The 16,977-nt window shown below is 44.3% G+C and overlaps 1 protein-coding gene across 1 annotated transcript in view; it reads right to left on the bottom strand.

Moving 5' to 3' along the window:
• Nucleotides 1-16,977, bottom strand: part of LOC129701603 (uncharacterized) — an 83,169-nt gene that overhangs the window by 55,229 nt on the left and 10,963 nt on the right. The window lies entirely within an intron of this gene.

Raw genomic sequence — 16,977 nt, 5'->3', positions numbered from 1 at the left:
CAACCAGGTATTTATTAAAAAGTAATAGGACCGGCAGAATTCCTCATCCCGACTTCACACTGACATACGACAAACAATTTCTGAAGTGTGTGATATTGTTTGGCTAAACTTTGTACACAACAAAATTATACAAGCAGCAAAATAAAAAGCCAGAGTTTGGTTAGAGGAATAAAATTGCCGGATATATACTGAGATAAGCCATCATCTGATGGACCAGGGAGGCAACACACCAATACACCTGCAATAAGATTCAAGCTAGTCGATTTCAGATTGGAGCAGTAACTTTGCATAGCAATAACGTTGATAGGTTGGAGCATCCAAATTGGCTAATCGAACAGCTAATAAAAAAGAAGGCAAGACGTAGCGGAGCGGCCATGTTGGGAAAGAGTCTGTTTTTGAGGCAAATGTGAGATTTGAGTGAGCAATCTAAGGAGAGGAGGACAGGAGGTAAAGGTACAGCCTGTTGTATCCTTTGTGTAGCCTATTGTGAGGGATTGTTGTGCTTTTTGTTTCTTGTTTGTTTGAGGTGATGACAGGTAGAATGGTGCAACGCTCCTCCAGCAGCATGTGGGAAGTCAGAAAAGCTGCTGGTGTCACGGATAATTACACTTATTTTAATTGTGGCCAGGTGGAGCTCCTTATTGACTGTGTTAGGGAACTGGAGCTACAGCTGGAGGACCTCAAGATCATCAGAGAGAGTGAGAGCTTCTCGGCTGAGTCTTAAAATGAGGTGGTTATGCCTAAGGTCCAGGAAGAGAGTAGGCAGGTGGCCAGTAGGAAGGGTAATAGGCAGCAAGTGCAGGTAATCCCTGTGGCCATTCCCCTTCAAAACAGATATACAGTTTTGGATATTGTTAGGGGGGATGACCCATCAGGATTGAACCGCAGTGTCAGACAGGGCTGTGGCACTGAGCCTGGCGCTGAAGCACTACAGGGAAAGGTGATTTCAGGCAGAGCCATAGTGGTAGGTGATTCTACAGTTAGTGGGGGCAGAAGATCCAGTGGCGAGAATTAAGGCTCTAGGATGGTGTGTGTCTCCCTGGTGCCAGTCCCTGGGTCCAGGATGCCTCATGGAGGGGAGGGGGGGGGGGGGGGGGGGGGGTGAGTCCTGCAGATTATAGGAAGTTAGACAAAAGGTTAAAAAACAGGACATCCAGGTTAGTGACTTCCAGATTGCTCGCATTGCCGCATGCTAGTGAAAGTAGCTACAAGTAGATAGTACAAATGAATGCACTGCTGAGAAGTTGGTGCACGGGGTAGGGATTCAAATTTTTGGACCATTGGGATCTCTTCTGGGGCAGATGTGTACAAGAGGGATGGGTTCCACCCGAATTGAAGCCAAAGGAGATGGGCAAGATACTTAATGAGTATTTCTCCTCTGTGTTTATCGTGGAGAAAGATGTGGAAACTGGGGAACTTGAGAAAGTTAATGGGATTGTCTTGAGAACAGTAAGTATTACAGTCAAGGAGGTGCTGAACATCTTAAGGTGCCTGAAGACAGATAAATCCCCCAGTCCATATCAGATATCTCCAAGGATGCCGTGGGAAGCTAGAGAAGAAATTGAAGGTAACCTGGCTGAGCTATACAAGTCATCATTAGGTATGGGTGAGATGCGGGAAGACGAGGGTGGCTAATGTTATGCCTCTATTTCATGTTCTCGGAGCAGATTAAGGCCATTCGGCCCATCAAGTCTACTCCTCCATTCAATCCTGGCTGATCTATCTTTCTCCGTCACCTGCCTTCGCCCCATACCCCTGATGCACTTACTAATCAAAAATCTGTCAATCTCTGCCTTAAAAATATCCATTGACGGCCTCCACAGTCGTCTATTTAAGAAAGGTTGCAAGGAAAAGTTGGGAACTATAGATCAGTGAGCCTAACATCTGTGGTAGGCAAGTAACTGAGGGATAAGATACATATGTGCATTTAGATAGACTGAGGTTGATAAGGGATAGTGGACGCGGTTTGGGAGATCACGTCTCACAAATCTGATTGTGTTCTTTGAGGAAGTAACGAAAAAGGCTGATGAGGGCAAAGCTGCAGATGTTGTCTATATGGACATCAGCAATTTAAAGTTGAGGTTCTGCATAGCAGGCTACTATGGAAGGTTAGATTGCATAGGATCCAGGGAGAGATAGCTGATTGGATAGAGAATTGGCTTCATATCAGAGGGTGATGGTGGAAAGCTGTTTTTCAGACTGCAAACCTGTTACAAAATTCTTAAGGGGTTGGACAGGCTAGATGCAGGAAGATTGTTCCCGATGTTAGGGAAGTCCAGGACAAGGGGGTCACAGCTTAAGGATAAGGGGGAAATCCTTTTAAAACCGAGATGAGAAGAACTTTTTTCACACAGAGAGGGGTGAATCTCTGGAACTCTCTGCCACAGAGGGTAGTTGAGGCCAGTTCATTGGCTATATTTAAGAGGGAGTTAGATGTGGCCCTTGTGGCTAAGGGGATCAGGGGGTATGGAGAGAAGGCAGGTACGGGATACTGAGTTGGATGAGCCATGATCATATTGAATGGCGGTGCAGGCTCGAAGGGCCGAATGGCCTACTCCTGCACCTAATTTCTATGTTCCTATGTGACTAGTGGTGTGCCTCAGGGATCAGTGTTGGACCCTTTGCCGTTTGTAGTTTATGTCAACGATTTAGATGAGAATGTACAAGGCATGATTAGCAAGTTTGCAGAGGACACAAAAGTGGGTGCAATTATAGATGGCGAAGATGGTTATCAAAAATTGGAGGGGATCTTGATCAGTTGGGTGGATGGGCTGAGAAATGGTTAATGAAGTTTAAGACAGATAGATAAGTGTGAGGTGTTGCATTTTGGGAAATCAAAGCAAGGCAGGACCTACACAATGAATGACAGGATTGTGGAGAGAGTTGCAGGGCAGAGGGATCTAGGAGTGCCGGTACATGGTTCCTTAAAAGTGATGTCACAGGTAGATAGGATTATCAAGAAGGCTTTCGGCTCATTGACAGGCTATGACCTTATTCCTTGGAGCGCAGGAGGTTGAGGGGTGACCTTATAGAGGTATATAAGATTATGAGGGAAATAGATAGGGTAAATGCTCAGAGTCTTTTACCCAGAGTAGGGGAATCAACGCAAACACATCCTGAACAAGTCCTTAACACTTCCCTTGAGGAAGCACTATGCAGATGAGAGATGGATTTCTCAGCCTGACAATCCTGTGCTAGCCAGTAAAATTATAATGTTTTTAATTTAGAAAGAAAGAAACAGCAACTTTCAGCCACAGAGGATATCCTTATTCTTAAAATAGCTTGTTCCCCAAGGGATGCCTCTGATATATCTGACAGAAGTTGAGAGTAAAATTGCCCTTCTGATTAACGCTGAGATTAAAATAGATGCTGTTTTTAATCAAAAACAAAAAAAAATCTTTGCTTCTGGGAGTAAGATGCCAGAGATGGTCCAAGAGAATTTGAGAGCAGGGTAGAAGTTAGTGGTAAAGTTAATAAAATCAATGAGTTCTGCACATGTCAGGAGGCAGCCATGATGCAGTCGTCAATGTAGGGGAGAAAGAGTTAACGGATGGTGCCAGTGTACATTTGGAGTAAGGACTGTTCATTGTAACCAGCAAAAAGGATGGCAAAGCTGGGGTCAATGCGAGTGCCCATGGCTACATTTTTACCTTGGCAAAAGTGAGAGTAGTCAAATGAGACGTTGTTGAGTGTGAGGACAAGTTCTGGCAGGCGGAGGAGAGTGTTAAGAGGGAAATTGATTGGGTCTCTGTTCAAGGAAGAACTGGAGGGCCTTGAAACCTTCGTGGTGGGTGATGAAGGTGTAAAAGGACTGAGGCAATGTGGGCTGGATATTGAAAGATATTGAACAGTTGTAGGGCATGCGAGGTATCTTGGACGGAGGTCAGAAAGAATGGGCAAGAGGGATAGGATGTAATCACGGTATTTGGGCAGTACGGGGCTGGGGAATGATAAGTTTTTAGGCAGTGGAGGGGAGATGGCCAGAGGAGATTAGATCAAAAACAGTTTGGGAGACGATGGCCTGGTATTTGTCTGTGAGGTCATGTTCAAGGGCATGTGGAGGTGTATGAGAACTGGCACCTAAAGGCAGGCATGTTGTTTTCACCTATGACAATCAGTTCTATACACTCGCCACTTTCTTCAATATATTCTTTTTTTGAATTTTAGTAAATTTCTTATATTTAAAACCACCTGGTTCTGAATGCCTCACATTTGGATATCACTCCAAACGTATTCCATCAAACAACTTCACATCTATCTATTCCTGATCAGAATTAACATTGCACTGAGTTGGAAGACTGTGGATTCAAGTCTGCTGCAAATACCTCATTAACTGGAGACAGAGGTGGACAAAACACAGACCATTTGTTTGGGAAAGTTCTCTCCCACTGTCACAAAACTACCTTGCTGCTCTCAGTTACAATACTAATGAATCCACTGTATATATAGAATCCGAGTGGTTGGTGACACAGTCAGTTATCATTACTGGGCTACTTTCACACACCTTACAAGTTCAGAAAAAAAACATACTACTAGAACTCCAGGAACGAATGTGAAATTCTCAAACCTCAGCAAGATCTGAAAATACACTGGGTAAAAAAAAATTCCCTTGAAATTAGACGCTCAAAAAAAAAAAGCTGAATTGATACAGCCATCAGTGCATGGCTACCTATGGCAATGAATTGGTTAATTCAATTCACTCACAGAAGCCATTTCAATCCAGTTTTTTTCTAGCATCACCATTAGTGAACCATGAAATAAACATACCTACAGGAAGAAAACAGAACTACCCTTCAGGCGCCAGCAAGTTCGTTCTTCTAAAATCCAACATCAAGGGTTTCTCTCAGAATGTGCATTGCATATAAAAACAGGAGTCTTCAAGTGCAAAGTTTTATGAGGTGACTATATAAGACCAATTTCAACAATAGATTTTACTTAAATCTATTCTAAATAGTTCTATTAATTTGTGAGGAACTCTATACAGAAGAAATGAATTGTATTATTAAGCCCAGCTCCTCATGCAAATAAGTTTGTACTCAATATCTTTAGAAATGTTCCCACTGGGCAACTCCTGTCAGATCAGTGGATTACAGCTATTGTTAAGAGCTCACGCTGCCATGGAAACACTCCAGTCTTAACATTGAAACTGGGGCAGCTATGCAATGTCAGTTCTATGCATGAGATAAGCACTAATCTATTTGTGGGATTTAGTAATTTCTACAATGCACTACCTTTCTGACATACAAGCAGCCATCGGAACATTCTTTACAAGCACTTTGTGCCATCGTACATCTTCTTCCCTCACTATTACATTTGGATTATCCAAATTGGCCTTTGCTGAGTTATTAATCAGAGGAAACATCAATAACCATACTTGAAAATCGGCAGACATTCCTCCCCATTACCAGCTATTAGTTTGCGCACAAGCGCCGTCTAATTGGACCAGAATGCAGTTTTGGCAACGTTTCATGGGTTTATTTTCATTGTAATAAGACACCAACAGTGTATACGAAAAATGAATTTGTGAACTAAGTGAATTACACCACTCCCAATTTCCTATGGCTTTTTCGGTTACCTTAGCATTGCTCTCATTTAAAAAAGTGAGAGGTATTATATAAGAGAAATATTATAGCTATTTCCTTTCCCAAAATCAACAATGATAACTGTACTTCCAAAGCTGTTCACATTTCATTCCCACTAAGGATATAAAATGCTGCTCAAGACAGTGATAGACTTATGGAATTAGTTTTAGATAATAGATACAGCATTGAAACATCCCTTCTGCCCACCGAGTCCACGCCAACCAACAATCACCCATACAATAATTCTATATTGTCCCAGTTTCACACCTTACACATACTAAGGGCTATAAGGCCTATCTGAACTCTTAAAAGCCGCCATCATATCTTCCCCCACCACCACCCCAGGCAATGTGATCCAGGCTCCCACCACTCTCCGTGTAAAAAGACGCTCCACACATCTCCATTACACACATCTATAAGCCCCTCTCACCTTATAGCTATGCCCTTTAGTGTTGGACATATGCACCCAGGGGAAAAAGTTCTGATTATTGACCTTATCTATGCCTCTCATAATTTTATATATTTCTATTAAGTCTCCACTTAACCTCTGACGTTCCAGAGAAAACAGTCCAAGTCTATCCAACCTCTCCCCGTGGTTAAGACCCTCTAATCCAGGCAGCATTCTGGTAAACCTCCCCTGCACCCTCTCCAAAACATCTACATCCACTCTCTAGGCCCTCACCCCCTCATCTTCACCATGGACGTCCAGTCACTCTACCCCTCCATCCCCCACCAGGATGGCCTCAAAGCCCTCCGGTTCTTCCTCGACCAGAGAAGCAACCTATACCCAGCCACTGACACTCTCCTCCACCTAGCGGAGTTGGTCCTCACCCTCAACAACTTTACATTTGACTCCTCCCATTTCCTCCAAACACAAGGCATAGCTATGGGCACACGCATGGGCCCCAGCTACGCCTGCCTCTTTGTCGGATACGTTGAACAATCCTTTTTCAATACGTACCAGGGCCCCATCCCCGACCTCTACCTCCGTTACATTGACGACTGCTTTGGGGCCACCTCCTGCACCCACACACAACTGACTGACTTCATCCACTTCACCACCAACTTCCATTCGGCACTCCAATACACCTGGACCATATCCTACCATTCCTTGACCTCACCATCTCCATCGCAGGGGACAGACTACTGACTGACATAATAATAATAATAATAATCTTATTTATATAGCACATTTTTAGTCAACTTGCATTGACCCCAAAGTGCTTCACATAATTACATTACATTTACACACAGGCAAAGGTGGGTGAAGTGTCTTGCCCCCAGGACACAACGACAGTATGCACTCCAAGCGGGATTCGAACCGGCTACCTTCCGGTCGCCAGCCGAACACTTAGCCCATTGCGCCATCTGTCGTCCCCGACATACACTACAAACCCGCTGACTCGCATGGCTATCTGGACTACACGTCTTCCCACCCTGCCCCCTGTAAAGACTCCATTCCCTACTCCCAATTCCTCCGCCCACGCCGCATCTGTTCTCAGGATGAGACGTTCCACACCAGGGAATCGGAAATGTCCTCGGTCTTCAGGGAACGGGGATTCCCCTCCTCCACCATAGATGAGGCTCGCACCAGGGTCTCTTCCATACCCCGCAACACTGCTCTCTCTCCCCATCCCCGCACTCGCAACAAGGGCAGAGTCCCCCTAGTCCTCACCTTTCACCCCACCAGCCGGCAAATACAACAAATAATCCTCCGCCATTTCCGCCACCTCCAACGTGACCCCACCACTCGTCACATCTTCCCATCTCCCCCCATGTCTGCCTTCCGCAAAGACCGCTACCTCCGCAACTCCCTTGTCAATTCTTCCCTTCCCTCCCGTACCACCCCCTCCCCGGGCACTTTCCGTTGCAACCGCAAGAAATGCAACACCTGTCCCTTCACCTCCCCCCTCGACTCCATTCAAGGACCCAAGCAGTCGTTCCAGGTGTGACAAAGGTTCACCTGTATCTCCTCCAACCTCATCTACTGCATCCGCTGCTCTAGATGTCAGCTGATTTACATCGGTGAGACTATGCGGAGGTTGGGCGATCGTTTCGCCGAACACCTCCGCTCAGTCCGCAATAACCTACCTGAACTCCCGGTGGCTCAGCACTTCAACTCCCCCTCCCATTCCCAATCCGACCTCTCTGTCCTGGGTCTCCTCCATTGCCAGAGTGAGCCACACCAGAAATTGGAGGAACAGCACCTCATATTCCGCCTGGGTTGCTTGCGTCCGAATGGCATGAACGTTGAATTCTCCCAATTTTGCTAGCCCTTGCTGTCCTCCTCCCCTTCCTTAACCCTCGAGCTGTCTCCTCCCATCCCCCCGCCCTCGGGCTCCTCCTCCTCCCTTTTTCCTTCCTTCTCCCCCCCCCCCCACCAGTCTGAAGAAGGGTTTCGGCCCGAAACATCGCCTATTTCCTTCGCTCCATAGATGCTGCTGCACCCGCTGAGTTTCTCCAGCATTTTTGTGTACCTTCGATCTTCCAGCATCTGCAGTTCCTTCTTGAACACATACATCCTTTCTGTAATGGGGCAATCAGAACTGCAAGCAATACTCCAAATGCTGCCTAACCAAAGTCCTATAGAGCTGCATCATGACTTCATAATATTCAGCGCCCATAGCAATGAAGGCAAGCACACCATACACCACCTTTAGCACCCTAGCTACTTGCACTACCTGCTTTAGTCAGCTATAAACTTGGACTCCAAGATCTCTTTGCACATCAATGCTGTTAAGGGTCGTGCCATTAACTGTATACTTTCAGGATCCTCAACTTTGTAAATGGGGAGGGGGCATGGAGTATAGGAGCAAGGGAGTCATAGTGAACATTTATAAAGCACTAGTTAGTCCACGATTTGGAGTATATTGTCCAGTTCTGGATGTTGCACTTTAGGGAATGTGAACATTTTGGGGAGGGTACAGAAGAGATTTACCAAAATGATTCCAGGGAATAGTGTCATCATTTATGTGGTTACACTGGAGGAGAATGGGTTTCGTCCTGAAACAGAGGACGCTGTGAAGTTCAGATAATAAGCATTTAAGAAATAATAATTTGCACCACTGGGGAGGGAGTAAGACAAACAGGAATGCATTTACTAAGAGCTGGTGTATAGACAAAAGGTAAAATGGCCTCTTTCTACATTTAACTGTAAATAGATACAAAATACAAGAAAGCCTAATTTTTCATTCTGGTAAATTGTTATCCATAAATTTTAATTTAGGCTTCAGATTTCTAATTATTGAAGTGAAAATGAGAGACTAAAACAAAATTAACAATAATCTTCTGACTATATAGTCATTTTAATCATAGGTGTTCCCTTTATCTTATTATTCGATTTCCCTGCTTGGCAACAGTCCAAAGTAAGACTGCATGAATTCCTTCCAACCACCCCACCTCACTCCCAACAGCTCAACATAATTACTGCTGTCAATCGCTGTTAGCAATCATCCGTTGCAATTTGTTTAAGAATGAACTGTAGATGCTGGAAAATCGAAGGTAGACAAAAATGCTGGAGAAAATCAGCAGGTGAGGCAGCATCTATGGAGTGAAGGAAATAGGCAAATTTATCAATCATCTGTTGCAATTTAATCATTTGCTGTAAAAAAACAAGTACGTTTATCATCACGTATTTTGACTAACATAGATTTTATTTGGATTTAGGTTCAGAGATACAGCACAGAACCAGGCCCACTGAGTTGGTACCGATCAGCAATCCCTGCACATTAACACAAGCCGACACACACTAGGGACAATTTACACTTGTACTAAGTATATAAACCCAAGCCAATTAACCTACAAACCTGCACTTTTTAGGATTATGGGAAGAAACCGAAGATCTCGGAGAAAATCCACGAGGTCACGGGGAGAACGCACAAACCCCATACAGATAACACCCTTAGTCGGGATCGAGCCCGGGTCTCTGGTGTTGCAAGCACTGTAAGGCAGCAACTCTACCGCTAAATTTAATTAATCATATCCAAACTTTTTAATTAGACAGTAATAAATGTATCACTTTATTAATAGCAATTTCCAATTGTAGCAAAAAGACAAAATTCATAAAACATTTAAAAAAAATACAAACATTAATTGAAATTACAATTAACCAATAAGAAATTATTCAAAATATTAAACCAAAATAAGATCAGAACAAAAAAAATCCCATTTTGATCCTGATTCCCAGGCCTGGTATCCTTCTCCATGGATTGTCACCTTGTTGTGGTGGAAAAGCTTGTGTGGACCTGAGATCCTGAGAGCGATGCTGCCTGGAGCTATGCTCCTGGTAGGCCACCCATGGCAGTAAGGTCGAGGGGGAGGTCTCTGACCAAGAGCAATCCAACCAAGACCTCAACGGTGGACCAGGCGGAGGATGATGGCTGACTTTAGTGGAGCGTCACAACGGCTGGGAAGGCGGATGAAGGCTGCAGCAGAAAAGGGTCTCCAGTCGTCTTGGACACCATGCCACTGGATCCTGACCCAGACCTGTCAAGGACCATGGGGTGGCTGGCTGTGCCCCAGTCTCCCCACGTTAAACAAAGTCACGTACAGGCATCCTCCATATAGGGAATAACACTCTGGAGACACCCATGGTCAGCCATGACCGAAGGATGCCTAAGAAGAAGGTATCCCTATTGAAATCATTGAGTGTCAGATCTTGCACCAGCTCCAATAGGGTGCAGGATCAGAAAGGCTCTAGGATGGCCTTATAACATTTGACCCTCATTGCCTGTAGCAGATTGTGCTTCCTCAGCTGCTGCAGGAAGTATATCCTCTGTTGTGCCTTTTTTGACTGTGGAGTCGATGGTGGCCCCCCATTTAAGATCCTTGGAGAGGATGGTTCCCAGGAAATTAAAAGACTCCACAGACGTGACTGTGGTGTTGTTGATGGTGAGTGGGGGTGAGGGAAGGGGGAGCTCTCCTAAAGTCTACAATCAATTCCACTGTCTTAAGAGCATTGAGTTCCAGGTTGTTGCGATGGCACCTGGACGCCAGTTGTCACTTCCTGTCTGTAGGCAGATTCCTCCCTATCCTGGTCGTCTGCAAACTTGAGAAGCTTGACAGAGGAGTCTATGGAGGTTCAATCATTGGTGTAGGGAGAGTAGAGGAGAGGGGAGAGTACACAGCCTTGCGGTGCTCCTATACTGAGGTTTCGCGGGGCCGAGATGTGCTTTACCCCCTCACATGCTGCTTCCTGTCTGTCAGGAAGCTGGTGATCCACCGACAGAGGGGTTCAGGCACAGTCAACTCGGAAAGTTTGGAGTTTAGTAGCTATGGCACAATGGTGTTGAATGCAGAGCTAAAATCAGCAAACAAAATCCTCGCTAGGCCCCCTGGCGGTCTAGGTGCTGGAAGATGGTGCAGGCCCAGGTTGACTGCATCATCCACAGATCTATTGGCCCGATATGCAAACTGCAGAGGGTCCAGCAGGGATTGTGATATTTTTCAGCTTGGCCAGCACAAGCCTTTCAAGGGTCTTCATGACTACAGAGGTCAGTGCGACAAGCCTGTAGTCATTAAGACCAGTAATCCTTGCCTTTTTGGGTACAGGGACAATAGTGGAGACTTTGAAGCAGGCAGGGACAGTACCGGTTTGCAGGGACTGGTTGAAAATGTATCTGTAGGCCGGTGCCAGTTAGAAACATAGAAACATAGAAATTAGGTGCAGGAGTAGGCCATTCGGCCCTTCGAGCCTGCACCGCCATTCAATATGATCATGGCTGATCATCCAACTCAGTATTCCGTACCTGCCTTCTCTCCATACCCCCTGATCCCCCTTAGCCACAAGGGCCACATCTAACTCCCTCTTAAATATAGCCAATGAACTGGCCAGTTGTTCGGCACAGAGCTTGAGAGTAGAGGGGGGAACATTGTCTGGTCCTGGAGATTTCTGGCTTTTCTGTCTTCTGAACAGCCTCTCCACCTCCTCTGTTTTTATTGTTGATGATGGAGAAGTGATGTTGTGCAGCACGGAGGGGGTGGGTAGTGGACACGGCCACAATCTTTTGCAGTCAGGCTGTAATTGGGTGTTAAGTGGTGTTTGGAGAGGGGTGGGTGGGAAAGGGTCCAGTCTTTTCAGACTGGAGTCTTGCTTTTAGGTGTGAAGTGGTGCTTGGGGAGGAGTGGGTGGAGGAGAAGTGTCTAGTCTCTTCCAGAAGAAGTCACTTTCACCCTGAAACTGGTCAGAGCAGAAAGCAAGCACCGGAAATCTCATCATTATCTTAATAGGATACCGGTTATCAAATAACATTTTCACCAGAAAAATATAGAAAATGTTACATTCTAATGTACTTTCAAAAACTCTCCAAATATTCACAGATAATAAACCTCCTAAAAAGGTTAAACAGTCATAGATCATTCTGCATCAGATGCAACATTTTTGATTTATTTCAATCCTTTTCATAAACCTTTCCCCTACAAAATAATAAAAGCAAGGAACCCGACTTCAGGAATGCTGCCCATTGTAGAGCAAGATGCAACCTTCCAGTAGGCTCTTGTCTCCCTCTTGGCTAATTGCTATCTGCATCAAACCAGTATCAACCTGATCAAGCATAGAAGTTTATGCTACGGAATTATGTCCACAGGCTTCAATTTACACCCAAGTTGTGAGCAATCCAAGTTACTGCCAGTCATTGTTGATTAATTTTCCAATGGAGTCCTGGATGGAAATCTTAGCTCCAGCACTGAAAACACATTTACATGTGAACATTGCTGAATAAGTGAACAATGGTGAACAAGACAGATTCTAGCAACTTTGCCTTATGTAACCTCATACCTGAGCTACAATACATGTGGGCAATAATGCAATTCAAGTGCTAGCTAATCACACACAAAATAAAATATGAATCCTTTGAACAAACAAATTCCCATATTTGAATTTTAAGGCCGAAGTAATGTTGTGAATAAAAGTGATCACAACACTCAGGGACTTTAGGAAAGCAATTCCCGATTTAAATGTCAGGACTTTGCCAAGTACAGTTTCATTAAAATATAGAAACAAGGAACTACAAATGCTGATTTACAAAGAAAAATGTGAACAATGTCCCATATTATTTTAGACCAAATAATTCTCAGATAGCAGCAGTTCATTTAAAACATCCATGTTAAATTTCATCAATGTTTGAGCTGGACATTTAACATTAAACAGAAAGCTTTCTGTTATTCTCCAGACAGGGACCTAGTGTTTTGCATTCAGGGGGTCAAGCAATTGTTCAGATTTCTTTTTATCTTTCTCCTTCCCTTCCCATAATTAATTTTTTTTTTGAATATATGTGGCTCTAAACATGCCTGTTGAACAAGGAGGAAACAGATATTTTAGGAATGAGAAGTATGCCACATAACTTACAGCAAGAGATTTGGGCAGGTATATTCAGTAATAAGCGAGAGAGCAGCGATCGATTCAATCCTTGAATGCTCACGTTTAACAAATGGGACTGGACAGCTTTGATCCCACAATATGTAAAATGACATGCCGCCTTCATTGTAATACGACAAAATATTGCAAGTTTCACAGTAATGAAGCGGCCTGTGTCAATCAGCTCAATTTGCAGTGTCTGGTAATATTTCAGACAAGATTATTGGTTTAAAGTCTCAATAAGAATTTCCAGAATATGCCAAAGTACGATAGTCAAATTCAGGATGTGTTTAATACTGTTTGTTAAACATCGCTATCGTACATCAACACAATAAAATGATACTGTTTAGGTGTAGAATAGTACTGAGCTGCCATGATTTAATTGATTGGTGGAGCAACTGGCCAACTTTTGCTTCTGTTTTTCATGTTTCTTTTACATTATTGCACGCCAGAAAAAGGACATTGCTTCCAACACACCAGTCATTAGCTGCATTTTAATAATGGAGGAGCCTGAAGTAAACTTTTGACTCACTCTAAAAGAAGCTATACAGTTTATCCATCTTCCTCTCCAGTACTCACCCCATCCATCTCTGCAGCACACATATCGCACTGTACCACTTATCTTCTGTAACTCTCCCTCTCCCTCAAAGATTGCTCAAACAATACTACAGGGATGCAAGGTCAACTTTTTAAAATGTATAATCTGCATTTTAATGCCTGAAGGGGCAGGGTGTACAGCATCAATCATATCTTTGAACTGGAATTGGTTAAATATTTAAGGGAGAATAACATAGGATTTATAGGAGAATAAAAGAACAAGAGCCTGACGCTCTTCATTAAACCCTGGCAGAAGAAAGACATTTCTTTAGATCCTCCATTCTAGGATTAAAGATGAAAGAATTGAGAGACCTGCATTGTAGCTTTCTGTAAGAACAAAGAGCTAATCTACTTGGAGTCTGTATCAACCCGACAGGCTCAATGTGCTATGATTGATCCAGGGTACTGTCATCAATAAGTTTAAATACATTTAGAATATGTGCGGTGTCTGTTAACATCTGGAATGAAAAGAGAAGCATTTCAGGTGACGATTCTAGTTCTGTGTTCCAGTGAAACGGTCACCTCAAATGGTACAGATCAGATATACCAGTGCACACTCTTCATCTTCATGAGTGCAGGGGTTCAGAATCTGCCCCGTTTTTGTCACTGTTACAATGAAACATGTCCACTCAAGAAAGCTAATCACTGCAAATGCTATTCTGGCAGTGACTGCACTGCAATGCATTTCCAAATTTTATTTCATTCCAGCATTAATTTCATTCAAAGCACAAAGTGCTGTAAGAACTCCAGATCGGGCAGCAGCTGTGAAGAAAATGGACAAACGATGTTTTGGGTCAGGACCCTTCTTCAGATGGAATATCAGTGCAAAAACAAACCCAAGAGAAAATAATCGAAAAGGCAATAATCCTTTAAGTCATGATACACGAACTAAAGGATTTAAATGGTTCAATCCAGCTGAATGGAGCACAAAATATGATGGATATACACAAAAAGCTGGTGTAACTCAGTAGGACAGGCAGCATCTCTGGAGAGAAGGAATGGGTGACGTTTTGGATCAAGGTGGTCCTGGAGGTGGCACAGTGTAATTTTACTGAACTTCAGAATATGTGGGCAGCTTGCATCATCTTGCAGCATATTCCCAATGGGAGGCACAGTGGCACAGCAGTAGAGTTATTGCCTTACAGCACCAGAGACCTGGGTTCAATCCTGACTATGGGTGCTGTTTGTACAGGGTTTGTATGTTCTCCCTGTGCGTTTTCTCGGGGTGCTCCGGTTTCCTCCCCCACTACAAAGAAGTACAGGTTTTTAGGTTAGTTAATTGGCTTCAGTAAAAATTGAAAATTGTCCCCAGTATGTAAGATAGTGCTAGTGTTATGGAGTAAACGTTGGTCGACGTGGACTCAGTAGGTCGAAGGCCTGTTTCAGCGCTATATCTCTATAGTCTAAAGAAACTGGAAGATTATTTAAAGATCGAATTGTAGCGGGTGCGTGAGAGAGCCCGGAATGAAGGCGAGGAGCCAGGCAAATCTGTAGAGGCCTAAGCTGCAGGCAGATGTCCGACGGGAGCTGCTGCAGGTAGGCATGTATAAAAAGGAAACAGGGCCAGCATATCGCCCAGCAGGGCCGACGGCTGACGGTCACACAGGCCAGTCATCTGCAAGATTTGGGTCGCCCGCTCGGCCTTGCTGAGACCAAACCTACATAAGAGAAGGGCCTTAAGGACCTCATACTTATTAGCCACCGGAGGGCGTGGAGAAAAGGCTTAACCCGTCGTGCAGAAGCCTGGTCAAGTGCGCTGATAATATAATAGTATTTTGTTGCATCTGCCGTCACGTCCCACAGTACAAGCTGCACCTTGGTCTGGTTAAACCAGATCTCGGGCTCGTCGGTCCACAGGGTAGGCAGCTTTAGCCCAAGGACGGTTGACTGACATGGTCCAAGGGCGGTTGCCCGGGATGTGCGTCCTGTAGAACATTCGGGTCCATCACGACTTGCGACGACGCGACTTGCGACAAAATGTCGAGGGTCACCAGTGTTGCAGGTGTGTGAGAGAGCCCGGAATGAAGGTGAGGAGCCAGGCAAAATCTGTAGAGGCTTTAATGAGCACAGCACACTACTCTCCGCTTCAGTGAGACACTGAAGACTGGTCTCGAGCTAAAAATCTCTGCTCTTATCTTCGCAGCTGGGAGCCACCCCCGGACCTGTCCATGAAGTGCCGAGGGGGATGAACCAGGGAGTGGACTACTCCCCAGGTACCGCCACAGAATTGAGATATTTACTGATAAAAGGATTCAGGGTGCAAAATCATGCAAGTGAAGTTTTAGATTTTAACAGTTTATGTCATAGGAGTAGAATTAGTCCATTGTCCATCGAGTCCACTCCGCCATTCAATTTTGACCAATCTATCTTTTCCTCTCAACTTCATTCTCCAGTAACCTCTAACACCCTTACCAATCAAAGTACCCGTCAGTCTCCACTTTAAAAATACTAAAATACATGGCCTCCACAGCCATCTGTGGCAATGAATTCCACAGATTCGCAACACTCTGGCAAAATAAATTCCTCCTCATCTCCTTTCTAAAGGTACGTCCTATTCTGAGGCTGTGCCCTCTAGTCCTAGACTCCCGCACAAGTGGAAATATCCTCTTCACATCCACTCGATCCAGGCCTTATATTATACGATACGTTTCTATGAGACCCCTTCTCAGCGAGTGCAGGTCAGAGTCATCAAACGTTCATCATACATTAACCTAATCATCTGCGGGATCATTCTTATAAACTTCCTCTGGACTGTCTCCAATACCAGCACATCCCTCCTCAGATACGAGTCCCGAAACTGCTCACAATACTCCAAATGTGGTATGAACAGTGCCATATGAAGCCTCAGCATTACAACCCTGCTTTTATATTCTAGTTCTCTTGAAATGAATGCTAACATTGCATGTGCTTTTCCTACTACCAATTCAACCTGCAAATTAGCCTTTACATTTAACCAAATTACCCGATTCAAATATCTTCTCCCACTGCTCATTGCACATACCCACCACCTATGTAAAAAGGTTACCCCTCAGGTTCATATTCAATCTTTCCCTCTCACCTTAAACCTATGTCCTCTGGTTCTCGATTCCACTACTCTGGGCAAAAGATGGTGCATTTACTCGATCTACTCCTTTCATGATTTTGTACACCTCTACAATATCATCCCTTACCCTCTTGCAGTCCAAGCTTGCTCAACCCTACAGCTTGCTCAACCCTACAGCTCAGACTCTCAAGTCCTGGCAACATCCTCGTAAATCTTCTCATAACCCTTTCCAAATTAACAACATATTTCCTGAAACATGGTGACCATAATTGAACACAATACTCTAAATGTGGCCTCACCAATGTCTTATACTACTGTAACATGACCTCTCAACCTCAATACTTTAATGAAGACTAATGTGCAGAAAGCTTTTTTTACCACCCTATCTACTTGTGATGCAA

Source organism: Leucoraja erinacea, chromosome 11 (assembly GCF_028641065.1).
Source record: "Leucoraja erinacea ecotype New England chromosome 11, Leri_hhj_1, whole genome shotgun sequence".
NCBI classification, from domain to species: Eukaryota; Metazoa; Chordata; class Chondrichthyes; order Rajiformes; family Rajidae; genus Leucoraja; species Leucoraja erinaceus.
The sequence above is the reverse complement of the archived record's forward strand: the minus strand, read 5'-3'. Positions and strand labels throughout refer to the sequence as shown.